The sequence below is a fragment of the Lissotriton helveticus genome, chromosome 9 (assembly GCF_964261635.1).
Source record: "Lissotriton helveticus chromosome 9, aLisHel1.1, whole genome shotgun sequence".
NCBI lineage: Eukaryota > Metazoa > Chordata > Amphibia > Caudata > Salamandridae > Lissotriton > Lissotriton helveticus.
Window position 1 is genome coordinate 1,046,502,556 of NC_136070.1, and position 15,222 is coordinate 1,046,517,777.

A 15,222-nucleotide genomic window follows, 5' to 3' on the forward strand; every position below is an offset into this window, starting at 1 on the left:
TGAGGTAAACTATGGGCTAAAATACACAAATGGGGCATTCTCCACTTTTGCTCAATGCCATAATTTCACTGCATACTGACCACATGGGCTAAAATTAAGGAAAGCTCATGCTGGATTATATCTGGCAAAATTCAGACCAACAAAGGGCCAAACGAAGGATGTATCCTTGCCCCTGTATTATTTAATCTGTATATAGCTGACTTAAAGGATCATCAGGAGGAAGTGAGATCTTTCCCTCCGAAGTTAGCTGGCTACAAAATCCAAGTGCTGCAGTAAGATAATGACACAGTTCTACTTGATCAGATGAAAATTGGTCTATAGAGATCGCTGGATGCTTTGGCTAATTATTGTAAGTTAAATAATGTATTGATCAACATAACCAATGCAAGGATCAAGATCATCGGCTGTAAACTAATAAAAAGCAGGTCTTAATTATTTCAAAAGAGTTTGATTGAGGAGGGGGTTTTCTATAAATATCTAGGGGTCTGGCTGGATGACAGCGCCCAAATCCCGCCACATGGCAAGGCCCACAAATTCTCTGCCAACTCCCTGACCTAGGTATTTTGTAAAATGCACAGGTCTCTGCAGTGCGTCGACTTAAGAGCATCAGTAAAGGTGGTCACCAGCAAGTTAATGTCCTCAGTAGTGATCCAGCCATCTGGGACTAACACTGTTCCATTAACTGGGCCCAATTTATTACCCTACATATTCCTTCACGCTGGGGGAGTGAATACCAAATAAATCAATTTTTTATTACCATATCAACCTCGCATTATCCTTTGTGGTGATGCGATCTTTATTTATGTAATCAGAGTTTGGCAAACTAATACTTGGATTTAGAATAATACTATTTCATGCTCATCATAAACCAACTCTAAAAATGATAAACTCACTTATGAATTAATAATGCTTTATCTAAAATAATGTGTTTGCTCGTCAAATACAATACAGCCTAAATCATTATTCACCATAAAAGAAACAATAAATGAGAAATGACAAAGGGCATCTCATTATCAATGCATTGGGTGAGTGGATAGTTGTAAAGACAAAAGTCATTTGCAAAAAAATTATGCAAATTCAGATATTCTTACTAACCCACAAAGCGAATTAGGAAGACTAGTCTCTGGCCATGAGAGCAGCAAGGCCCCTCAAGAAGAGTTGAAGAGCAAAGACTAAGTCAGGATTCAGCAAACCGGAACAGCCAACCCAAATAAGAATAGGAGACAGCAACACAGCCCTCTCCTTTCGCAAAGTAGAAAATCATGCAACCAACACCCCTCCCACTGGCTATCTATATTATACTCTAACTCCCAAGAAAACCAACCCACATTGTATCATAACACACAATTTCTGTTCATTCTTTTGGTTGAGGAAGGGAGTGTACTGTCACACCACTCTTGTCATAACATTTCTGCAAAATAGTCTATTGTCCTTTTTATTCATTTTATCAACTTCCAACCAAGGAAATACAAATTCGAGCTTCCCTCATATACACATTTCCTCCATCTCGGTCATGTAACAACTTTTGTGCCTCGATTGTTTCATTGTGCCGCTCTCTAAGGAAGTATTCCGGCTTCGAAGATTAATTTGTTTCTCCACGCAAACTTTGGCAGGCAGACCCATGAAGGACGAACAGTTTCAGACTTCCCTTTCTTGTACAGTTTTAAACACACATTTATTTTCCTAAATGACTCTCTGGCCTTTTCTGCGGACAGAAAATCATACTTCTACAGGAAAAAAACACAATTATTATTAATCACTTATAGTGCTATACCATAAATGCACTCCCCCTGTGTGTTGTATATTTCTCATTTATACCCATGCACTTCCCGAAATATTGTTATGTCCAACGCAAATTAGTATAGAATAAGCAAGAAGCATTAGTGCTTTTATTTTCCATTAGTTATAAGCATTTGTGGCCTACTTCAGCATCTTAGTCCGCGCTTGCGCAAGTTCATTTTCCCTTATTAGCCCTTTTCGCATTTCGTTTGCACATCACACGATTAGTAATTTTCTCCATGAAGGTTCAATCTGAGCAGGTTTCATTTTGCGAAATCCCTGCTCCATCAATTCCCCTTCGATGGTGACTTTGAGCCGTCACTCAATAACGCACAAATACAATTTGTCACCATTTTATCATTTAGAAAGCTGTAGTTCTCTTTTGTTTCAACATAACTCCATTTATATTCTTTACTATGTCATAGTAATTGCCTCTCCTGTCTTCTAATTCTATTTCTTTTCTTTTCCTTTTTCACGCTCTCCTTTCAACATCCTGTGTTCCTTTCTTACATTTGCAACACTTATATATCAATACTAGCATTAATATCCCCGTAGCAACTGAAACTATTGGTGTTCGTATCCTCCCTAATAAGCTATTACCAAAAGTAGAAAACCAATTGCCCACTGAGGAGAAACCCTTACCAAGTCTCTCCCAAGCACAGTCAACCTTCAGTTCTGCCAAATCTTCCTGCAAATGTGAAATATTCTTAACATATCCCTCTAGGCTCTAACTTTTGTCAGGGATATAAGTACAGCACTATTGAATTTTCAACATGCTACAGACACCACCCTCTTTAGCCAATAATACATCAAGGGCAAATTGATTCTGCAAAACCATTGCTCTTATTGCAACCATTTCAGTATCAATCATTAAAAACCCACAAGCAGTGTCTGTTGATAAACGACCAACCACTGTGGACATTTTCCAATTTGTGTGAATTTAAATGTACCCCAATTGAAGGTATCTGTAGGAAAGATGGATCTGCTTCTTATGGTTACCCCCATTTTTAGGTTGAGCCTTGGAGCCAGCGCGCATGCGGCCTCTTGGAGCTGCCCAGCAGTTTTTACAAGCTCGTGCTTGTGGCTATTTTTGTATTGGTCTATGCGTGTGTCTTTCTGAGAAAGACATTACCCAATTGGTCAATGCATGTGCATGTATCCGCCCGTCGCCTAACGCTTGCGGTTACGTGCATGGGCCATCTGTTCCTCTACATCTGTTTTTAATTATCGGGGCGCACCACGCACGTGCATGTTAACAGGAGCCTTTCTGGCTGCATGCATCTATCCTTCCATCTTTATTTCACGCATGGAGCACAGTTTCTTTCTAGCTTTCCTGCATGTTGCTTTATTTATATTTTACTTATCCACTTTGTCCATTTTAACATACTTTTCCTCCATCTTAAATTCAAATTTATAGTCTGTCTTCTTGCTAGTTTTTAAAAAATGATTTCTTCCACATTTCTGTGTGTTACTGTTTGCTTTCCGCCCTTCTTGTATGTGGCAATTATTCCCTTTTAACTTTTCGGCATGTTCATTTTTTACGCTTAAACTTCTCGAATGCCTATTTTTTACTCCATGCATGCCTTTTTGCTTCCCTTTCTTTTCATTGCCTCTTTATTTCAGCAAACTGCTACTTTCCCTGTTTTGTCCGATTCATCTGCCCCAGCTTGCTGTTCTTTCTTACCTTGTGTGGTAGCACAGCCTAGTGAGAGGGGCTTGTGAAGTAAAAACAATGAAGACAATATTCTAACTAGTCTGCTCTCGTTGACAGCAGGCATCTGTGGGTGGCACTTTACGGGTGCAGAGGGGACCCGCACCCGGCCTGTCAGTGTGTGTCTGCTTCTTAGGACACATGAATCATGTTTGAGGGGTCAGGGAGGGGTGGGGGCTTGGAGAATGTCAATGTAATCAGTGAAGCTGTGAGCATGTCCTTGGACTGAGGAGTCCCTGTGTCGTGGGGCCTAGTGGCAACTGCAAGGCAGGGTGAGGAACTCGGAGAGCAAGTTGCTTCTGTGAGGGGTCCTAATGCACATGCACCAGGCATGGTATTTACTATAACTGAAGATGTAACATAACCCAATATTCCCTACACTGACAAATCACAGTGATTCTACACCGCCCCGAATCCACTCAAATTTAAATACTGAAGCCAAGCGGAAGGACGCCCATGTAATCACAGCACAACAAGGCCATACAAGGTTATAAGTGTTTTATAAAATGCTGGCAAAACAGCATTACCTGATATAGAATAGAATGGCATAGCAAAATACACAGTGATGCTGAATATAAATCAACTTAAGTGATTCATTGAGTTTTATAAAAAAACAATAATCCATGAATAATCTTTTGCTTTTAAATATATATAGCAAACTGGTTTATACAAGTTATATGATAAAAATTTTGAGTAAGCTGATCTCGTGTCGCAAAAATATTCTTAGTTCACATTTGAAAGTTATTACTATGTAAACAAAATAGTTGTACATTCAGTTATTCCATCTTTTGCCCCTTGTGCAAACACCATTTGCTTCACTTCTTATTACAAAACCGATAAAAAATTGTACACCTTTCTTTTTGCACTTTTTTGAAACAATGAAGAGGTACGCTGATATTGAAATTGACAGTCTGAAAGTTCCTTCTGTGATGGAGGAGCACAGGTGGAAGTTTAGGGTGGGTTTGGGCATCAGAGAGGAAGTGTGTAGGGGGGACTACACACTTCATTACAACAGAATGAATGCCATCAGCCCATATCATGAACAATGCAAATCTACACCCGCAGGTACTTGGCCATGCATGTACGAAGACTTCTGATCTTTTGGAATTCACAAAGTTTTCCCAGAGTGTGCCTCAATCATGATACGTTTCCCATTATGCTTGGAAAACGTTTGTGAAATCCGCATAATCATGCAAAGTCATTTCAATATGTGTCATCGCATGGAGTGCATAATGGCACATGAGAAAAATGCATTCCCCAGTGTGCAACCACAGTTTTTTTAGGTTAAGCCTGGGCAGTGCATGTGCTGCTCTGCGAGGCGTGCTGTATTTGAGTATGGACTTGAAGCCCTGCCCACTCTCCGTCCATATTTGTCATTGGCTTGTGTCATTGACCTTTGTAAATGCTGGCTTCTGATTCCTTAATAGGCTTGCTAGTTCCTCTTAGTACTGCCTTGTCTTGAGTTGTAATCTCCCATGAGGACTGGCCCTTTTACTTCAGTTGTTACACTGTAAATCTTAATTAGTCTGTAAGCACTATTTTCTTTAAGGAATTTCTCCTACTGAAGGCACGATATACTTTCCTGCAACATTCAATGCTCCATGCGCGCTTTCACTTTCCAAGTAGCCCAGGACAATGGGGGCCACTTCTTTGAAAAGCAATAGTTCTCTCATTTACAAGAGTTTGAGCTATTGGCATTGTAAATGACAATGCCTTTTATTTATATGTTAATTATCAAAACCGATAAATATAAGGCCTTGTCATTTACAATGCCAATAGCTTAAACTATCACAAATGCGAGACCTATTGCATTGCAAATGCTTGTTTTGCTTGATGTTACGCTGTCTTTGACTAGTCTGACAGGGATTCTGCTAATCAGGATCCCAGTCTATCTACTTTCTCCCTAAAATGTTATGCATGTACTTGGGTACACTCCAGAGTGGATACTTGGGTACCCCTGTCCGTCCCTAGAATATGGCACACATGTACCCAGGGCATAGGTTCACCAGAGGCCTCCCATGGGCTGAAGCATGTATTATGCCAACCATGAGAGGCCATGTAAAATGGAACTACAGGCCTGCCACTGCAGTCTGTGTAAGAAAGGTGCATGTACCACTTACTTTAGATATAGGTTTATTATATCTATATGTCACTAAACTTAAAACCTATCATTCACCCCTCTAGCAGGCCTTGACAATCCTAGAGGCAGTTGCTGGGTGCTACCTGCATCCTTCGGAGACTATTCTCCAGGGGTTGTCGGTGACACAGCCAGACATATAGGTAGAGATGCATTATATGCTCACGTAAAATGCTATTTCAAACGGCTGCAACAAAACATGTTGTGTTTGGTATCAAACACCTTGTAATCTTTCCTCCACACCGGTAACCTTGTGGGAGGTTTGATTCCTCCCTTCTGAAGTGAGCTTTGTGGGGTCCCTGGTCTTCCCGTTACCATCCTTCTCGACCCGGGCAGCACAAAATGGTTGCTGCCGACCAGAGGCACATTTCTGCCCTCCTGCTGCTGAGCCAAGCTTGAACAGGGGAAGGCAGGACAATAGGCATTCTGTCACAGGGCGGTGTGACCACCTCCCAGACAGGATTTAGTGTATTGGGGATGGGTGGGTGCACTTCCAAAGTGCCTGAAAGTCTGCATCTGGGGCACACTTGGTGTTCCAGTGCATAGTCCAGTTCAAACCAGTCCTGGGAGCCATTGGATCCTGCTCTGGCACAAAACTGGACAAAGGACAGGGGAGTATCCTCCCCACTGTCCTGACCCTCCCCTGGGAGGGTCCCTTGAATCTGTCCAATCCTCTCCCGTGGGTACTAAAGGGCTTACCTGGCTGTAGGACCCACTGATCTTCAACTTTCTGGACACTCTGGACTTCAACTGGGCCCGACTTAGTCTCCCTCTCTGTCCAAAGCATCGTCTGTGACTGTGCACCATATAGGCTCTATGCAGGACCTGTGGAGCATTGAGGACAACTGTAATTATCTCCTTTGGGGTGAAGAAGTCACTCCCCTGTATACACAGACACTGTAACGCAACTGACTGGTCTGCTGATCCTGAGCTCCTGCGGACTCTGAAGGCTACAGCAACACAGGAGGTGGGTTCATATGTTCTTTGAGGTCGAGCTGCCTTTCACCAAGTCTGAAGCCAGTATTCCTCATGGGGACCGCATAACTCGAACCCATGTGCACTGCATACTTTTGCAAGTGGATATGCTTGTTGGCATTTCCCATCTAAGTGCATTGGGATATCGATAGCCCTAACCTAACGACTCCTCTGCCTCCAGCCTGGGGGTCTATTTGAGGGACAACACTGCTTTTCATGGGCTCCCCTAGTTGCTCCAGGCCTGCCCTGACTCCCTTTGCTGTGGTGAGTCTCCTGGCCCTTGCTGGGCCACACCGTAATCTTACTCAACCTTCTTCATGGATTGCTGCTGCCAAGTCTTGTTGGTATTCCTGCCAGACACCGACCCCTCAGCACTCAACATCCTTCATGGGACAGCTCATATCCAGCTCCTGGTTGCCCTCAACATCTCCTGGTCCCCGTGGCTGCAGAGTCAATGTCTCAATCTCCACACCTGAAGCACCCGACATCGGTGGGCATTCATCTACTGAGCCCCTGGTCACTCCTGAGTGACCCAGACTCCGTCCCCTCTGCTTTCAGGCTCCTTCCATCAAGAATCAACCTGTGGGTTCCACTGGACACTTTTCTTCTTTTCAGCAGTGGCATTTCTTTGAAGACTCCCATTGAGATCAACATTGATTTCCGACGCCACTTCAGCCCTATGCACCCGGCTTTCGTGGGATAAGTACCTCTGGTAATTAGGTATCCACGGGTGGGGTGGCTCTCCAACCTTCTATGTTCCAAAAGGTTTCCTCGTAATCCACTGGGAAGGGTCCTTTAACACTAAAACTGCAACCATGATTCTCCCATTGAATTGTACGTAGCATGTGGTCGTGTTCTCACACTGCACCCATCCTCCATGAGGTTCCTCCTTACTCACCTTGGGTGGTTCCTTGGGGTCTCAGCGATTCTACAACCTCTAGACACTGTCTTGACTCGAGTCGTGATTCTTATATCAGTATTTTATTATATGGTATGGTCTCCCCCTGGAGCCCACTGTGTATTAGTGCTACCTGCGATTGTTTCGGTGCTACAGTATTGTGTGCTTTATGTTGATCTGCGTGTTGCAGACACTGTGAGGTATTTAAGGTGTGTTATAATTAATACTATATATGGTCCTCCTTTTAGTTAACCAATACTATAAGGTTGCATTCTGGTGAAGCACGCTGCTTAACATTCCTTCAAGACTAAGCTGAAGGCTGCTCTCCACGGCTACCACTTGGATAGCTTTCTAAGGTTATCTTTGACCTCTTAAATCACCATAAGGGTTGTTTGAACTGATGCAAGGTGCCCACTTTAATTAGTGGACATCATATACCAGACCAACTTCTCACAGTATCATTGCTCCAAAAATATCACCCACTTTTTCTGGAACACTTATTTCCCTCTTACTACGGATTAGTTCACTCTTCTTTTCATTGATTCCATGACTCTTATGTAAATGGTACACTTTAGGGAAAATATTCCCATATAACAACACCCATACCAATGTGCAGGCAACCTATAATAGGCTTCTTACCTCACACATAGATTCCAGGGAAAACAGGATCAGTACCTCCTCTTATTCCCCATCCTCCTGTTATTTGGAAAACATGATCACAATCACGGGAAACAATGAAATAGTTATTAAAGTCAGTTTTTAATCTAAGCAAGCAAAGCTTCCCTCTATTATGCCAATCTAGAGTCATTGCAGTGTATGCCTCACCCTTTTTGTAATCACCTTCTCTAAAAGACCACGGAGGTACATGGGACTTCTGCTCAGCAGCCTCTTTCTTAAAACTCTGTCTTCCATCTTCTACCATATTAACAAACCCAATCTCCTCTGACACAATCTGCAGGTCAAGTTATTTCTATGTGCATATACTATATCAATTGTTTTAGTCGAATGGAAAAACTCACCCATAAACTCTGCATTTCTAGCACTATAAACTCTATTCATATTCCTTCTAATTGGAATTTCACAAAACGCTAGATACATGTTTGAGTAGTAGTATTGTAGACTACCCCTCTTGTAAAACAGACTGTTTAAAACACAACAAGAAACTCCATAGGTTAGAGGTAAGTGATGATCAGTCACTCCCTCAGAGATAGACAATGGTAGGTACATGCACACATAACAATCTCTCGCATCTATTGTATCAACATACTTGTACAACAATTTTGTAAACACATGTAATGAAAAGTCATTAATTGAGTTATCTCCGTGATATACATCATCATCTATCATTTGTAGTTTGTGAATTTTCTTTAAGATTATCCATCCTACTTAACACACTATTAGTATTATTATTTCTATTAGGATACATAAAGTAAGGCGCAACATTAATTAATGTTAACCAAACCAACATTAGTAATATAACACTAACAAAGTAACCATTAATACATCTACGTTTAAAACTCCAGTTTTGATATCCAGTCTCTGTAATATTTGCCCCAAAATAATGTGCAAAAAAATAGTATATCCAAACAATTATAAGCCTTTTTGCTTGCTTCACCCCTCTTTTTTTTAATATATCCTTACAGCCTTTGACTCAATTCTAGCATTATTTTTTCACTCTACTTTGATAGATTTTTCAACTTTTTGCACCCCAATTTTTGCACAGTTCATTTAGGGTCGCTCGTAACGATTTGTGTGATTCAATTCTGTAACAGTGTTTTCTCCACTCCGATCTGTGTGCTCAGCCGCTTCAGACACCACATAAGTCCATTCAGGTGCTGTGTATTTCTTGTTTGGAACTCTAGATCTTTTTGTTCTCTGAACGATATCTTCTTCTGAGTCACTTTTTTCTGTTTAGCTTGATAGTTCCAATATTGTGTCCGGTGATTTTTCTTTCAGAGTGTATTTCAGTCTTTTTACTATTTTTAGCCACAAATCTCCTTTTCTGGCTTTAAGTTGCACCTTCACCAGTTTCAGAGCCAAGTTCACAACTCCTTTTGTTTGATTCTTTATACTGCTGACTTGCTCTTGGTCTTTATTTTCATTCAACACTTCTCCTTTATTGACATCAACAGCAGTCTCACGAGACCCAGTAGCTGGTGCCCACTTAATTCGTCTTTTCTCAAGCTCAGGTTCAAACTCAGGCTCAGTTATTTCAGGCTCTTCTTGACCCTCCGCCAGTTCTTCCTCTTCTGTTCTTTCAAGCGGACTTGGGACTCTTCTTGTATGGCTCGCATGTATCCAATTTGGCAAGCCAGTACATTTCACTGCTGTTGTTGTCACCAGTATCACTTGGTATGGCCCAAGCCAACGTTGCTACAGACACAACTTTCTAACATGCTTCTTCACCAAAATCCACTCTCCTGGACTTAGGTAATGTACTTGTTCTTGCTGTGTTGTGGTTGCAACTTCTCCAACCTGATGAGACACAGAACGCACCACATCAGCCAAACCATTGCAATAATCAAGCACTAGATCATCAGTAATATTCATCAGTTGATTTGCTGGTACAATTGGCTGTCACATTGCTCTTCCCATAATAACTTCATGAGGAGACAATCCAGTCTTTATCAGGAATGCTTCTCAAACTCATCAAAACCAAGGGTAAAGCATCTGTCCATGTCAGTGCTGTGGATGCACAGACGTTTGACAATCTTGATTTGATAGTGCTGTTAATTTGTTTGACCACACCTGAGGCTTCTGGTCAATAGGCACAATGGAGCTTTTGCTCAATTTGTAATGCTGCACAAATCATCCAAATTATTTCATTGTTGAAGTGTGTCCTTCTATCTGTTTCTAAGGAGACTGGAAATTCAAACCACTGTATTATTTCTCTCAAAAGCAACTTAGCAACTGTTAGACCATCATTTTGTCTTGTTGGATATGCTTCTACCCAACAAGAGAACAAACAAACCACAACCAACACATATTTCAGTCCATTACAAGGAGGTAGTTCAATGAAGTCTGCCGGTAACCGTATAGATGGTCCTGCTGCTTTTCCAATCTGTCCCCAACTAACAACAGTCTATCTCCCTGGATTCTGCTGCTGACATACTATGAATATCTGACAAAGACTCTCTGCAATGACCCTACATTTTGGGTAATAACAAGACTGTTTGAAAAGCTTAATCATGGCATCCCTCCCTACGTGTGTTAAGCCATGATACATCCTCACCATCTGAGACAATATGCTATCTGGCATTTTTGATATCCCATGAGTGACCCACACTTCATCCTGTACTCTTCGAGTACATTCTGATTTGATTCAGATTTCTTTTTCTTCTTCATTGGCTTCTTCCTGCAATTGTCTAACTACTCATGTTTCTACAGAAGAGAACATTAGGTGACAATTTGTATCTGATTTTTCAGTTTATTTGTTTATTGAAATTGAATTTTGTGCACAGAATCTTGCCACTTGATCAGCATACAGATTCCCACTCATAACATAGTCGTTTCAAGATTTATGTGCCGGACATTTGACCACTGCAATTGTTTTGGGCAACTGTAGTGCAACTAACAAATCCTTTACATCTTTACTGTTTCTGACCGGTGATCCTGAAGAAGTCAGGAAACCACGTTGCATCCACAATTGTCCAAAGTCATGCACCACCCCAAAGCCATATTGACTGTCAGTAAATATGGTTACTCTCAGACTATTACCAATTATACACGCTCTGGTTAAAGTAACCAGTTTTAAAATTTGAGCTGACTTTACTTCTTTTAAACATGATGCTTCAAGAACCATGGTAATTGTACAAACAGCATAAGAAGCACGAAGAGTACCTCTTTCATCTCTCAAACAAGAGCCATCCACAAACATTACACAATCTGACTCTGCCAATTGTGTATCTTTCATATCTGGCCTTGGTTTGGTACACAACTCTGTCACATCCAAGCGATCATGGTCTGCTTCATCCACCACTTCCTCACAATTTGTACTTGGCAACAAAGTTGCTGGGTTCAGTGTTGTACATTTCGTCACAGTCACATTTTCAGCTACCAATATCACTCTCTCATATCTAGTCAAATGACTACTGATAAGGTGTTGCATATGTGTCCTTGTCAACAGAATCTCAACAGAATGTGGCACATACACTCTCACTGGATGTCCCATCACAATTGACTCACTCTGTTCCAGACTCGCACATTAGCAGCCACTGCTTTCAAACAACCTGGCAATGCTGCAGAAAAATATGCCACTGGACGAGGTGCCATTCCATGTGTTTTCTTTAGGACTGAAAGGGCACATCCATCTTTTTCACAACAGAATTGTGCAAAGTCCTTGCTATATTCTGGCATTCCCAATGCAGGTGCTCGACAAAGACTGTCTTGCAACTCTACAAAGGCCTTCATGCTTTTTTCAACCGATTGGATTAGATCGAATACATCTTTGTGAGTCCATTTCTCTAATGGCTTGGCTGTCAGTGAGAAACCACTGATCCACTGTCTGCAGTACCCAATCATACCCAGAAACATTAAAATGTCCTTTTGTGTTCTGGGAGGACCCATTTGTAAGATCACAGCAATTCAACCTTGTGATTCTTTCCTGACAGTAAAGCAATTGTATCTGTTACACATGCTTCACATGTTTTCGATGCGACTAATAGATCATCTAGGTACTGCACCATCATTGAGTCTTCTGGCATTACCAATGACTCCAGACACTTTTTCAAGATCTGATTGAAAATTGAAGGACTCTCTGTATACCCTTGAGGAACTCTGCATCATGCCAAAACGCTGTCTCCGACCAGAACGCAAAAAGATATTGCATATCCGGAGAAACCACTCAATCACAGAGAACCATTCTGTATCACAGGGAATTTGATAAAGAATCACTGCTGGGGTTGGCACTATTAGACGACAAGGTAATACAATTGTATTCACCTTCCTCAGGTCCTGAACTATCTTGTACTTTCCGCTCGGTTTTCTTAAGTCCCAAAATAGATGAATTACAAGGACTCCCTAGAAGCTCTCTCAAAATGCCTTGTTCAAAAATTTGCTAAATTACAGGTGTAATGTCTGCAATAGTCTCAGGGCTCGTTTTGTACTGTGGCTTTTTTGGAAATTCTGCTCCCTATTTGAATGAGATCTGCATATGATCAACTCCTTTCATCAATCCAATGTCTTTCCCTGAAAAATCTCCCACATCTGTCATCACTGTTTCTCTCAATTCAAAAGCCAAATCCTTCACTGTAAATAAAGGATACAAAACATTCACCTCTGTCCCTTGCCTTGCCATTATCACCTTGAATGCAACATCCTCATCTGGCATTTGAAAAGCACTGCCATCTGGTGTACAATAGATGGTGCAATTCATTTTACACAACAAGTCTCTACCCAATATGTTTACCAGACTTGTGTCACAAACCACAAACCGATGTAAATCTCTAAACTCTCCAATGTGCACCTTCATTGGTTTTGTCACTGGAGTTTTGATAAGCTGATTCGAGACACCCACAATTTGGATAATATTGCCCGAGAGGGGTAGGTTTGGAATTTCTGCTGTTCTCATAGTAGAACGGGTAGCACCAGTGTCTACATAACATTACCTTCAACTTTACCATTCACAAAAGGACCACACTGATCTACCTCCAGAAATACGCCAAGCACGCAGTCCTCCTCCCCCTCAGGCACCGTCATTGAGATGTATCTGAATCACTCTCTGGACACTGTACCTAATATTGTGAAACCATTTGTACATTTTGATTCTTTCCAACTTGTTCACCTTGTTGGAAACCAGCATTCGCACTGTATCTCTGTACTTGAGCACTCACATTATTAGGCATGGGAGCTTGTGGTATTTGTACCTGTGGTGTAACCACCAGTTGCAGCTGCTGTTGATTCACAACCACTTCATTCTGCACTTATGGATTAAAATGTTGACTAATTCCATTATTCCCTAAAAGGGTCTTACACTTGTTCTTCCAATGTTGCAACTTTCCCTATGCATGACAATGAAATCTCTGTTTCATATCTTCCTTATTTCCTTTGCCTCTACCTTTTCCTTGAACAAGAACACCACCATTTGTTACAACACCACCCATGTTAGAAACCTGACCATTTTGAAAGTTCTGATTCTGCCCTTTTGCTAAGAAACTTGTTTGAGAATAATGCACAAAATGCCCACTCTCCTGTCCTGCTTTCACTTGTGCCCACATCATTTTCTCTTTCAATTTCTTATGTCTTGAATATCATCACTACAGTATTTCACATATCACAGTATTTCATCCACTGTTTTATTCTGCCAGCAAACCAAATGCTGCTGAATCTTGTCACTAATCTCTGGTTTCAATCCAAACAAGAATTTATATACAAAGTGTCCCATACCTTTGTCAGTTATGCTCTCAAAACCACTATATTGTTTGAACAACTGTAGAAGCCTCTCCTAAAAAGCATGTACCGATTCTTTTGACTCCTGAGTCGTTCTAACGATCTTAACCCAATTTGTCTCTTTAGGTGAAATGTTACTCTTCAAGTAATTACCTGATTATATTTATTCATCACTTCATCTGACGGGGTCAGTCAGATGAAGAAATATAATCTGGGAAACTCATTTGTAAAAGGCAATATGTCCTGCCTTGACCAAGGAATCTGGACATATCCACTGCCTGGAACTTCTCTCATCGGATATCCCATTTCAGCTCTGTAACAGGCTATAGTAGAAATAAATCTGGGGGTGATGATGTGCTGCTGCATATCCCTGATCTCAAAGTACACAAAAAGACATGCACAAGTTTCCTACAAAATCTGCAACAAATCTCACTACATCTAGGTTTCACACAGAATTTAGGTCTACCATCTACCCTGACTCACCTTGTCCAGAATACACAAAAAGACTATCCCTGAGGAGACACTCCTCACATTCCAAAGACTACAAAAACCAAAAAAGGTGTCAAGACCTCTGCTACACTTTCATCAACAAAACCACAACACATCAGTCCTTGACACACTGTGTTGGGTACTTGTACAGGGCTGGCTTCAATACACCCTGCATTTTCCATAGGGTCAGATAACTAACCGTCATCCAAGTAAAAATGCATAGACACTCACTTAACTGGTCATGTCAAAGTTTTTTAGCAGCTTGTTCAAATGTCAATTATGCTATACAATGTATAAAATCATGCAATATACAATTCTATTAAAAGCGACACAGATTTCATTCTTAAATCCTGCCTCTGTATTAAGAGAAGACCAAATACCAAATTCAGGATAAAAAAAACGCTTTTAAATAGGGAACACAAATACCAATTATGTGTTTCTGAGTGGGCCATTGCCGTGTAAAGTAAAATTAATTTACTCACCGCTAAAAGGAATTATATTTAACTTTTTTCTCCAACCCTAAGGCATACACTCTTGATCTTGTTTTCAGTAGACACACTGCTTTATTCATAAATGTTATAACGCAACGACAGATCCTGTTAGTTTCTCCTTGTAAGCACCTTTTTCAGCATCCGTTTTTTGTTAAAGATTTCGTTCTCTCCAAAACGCACTTTGAGAAGACAATCCTGAGGGAGATTCAGACCGAGGAAGACAGTAAGTCAATGTGACAAAGTTTCAGCATCCAGCCCACACAGATGACAAATTATTATCATACTCAGTGCATTTTCATTTAGCGATGATAAGTAAAAAGGGCGCTTGTTGGAAGCATAATATAGTCTAATCTAA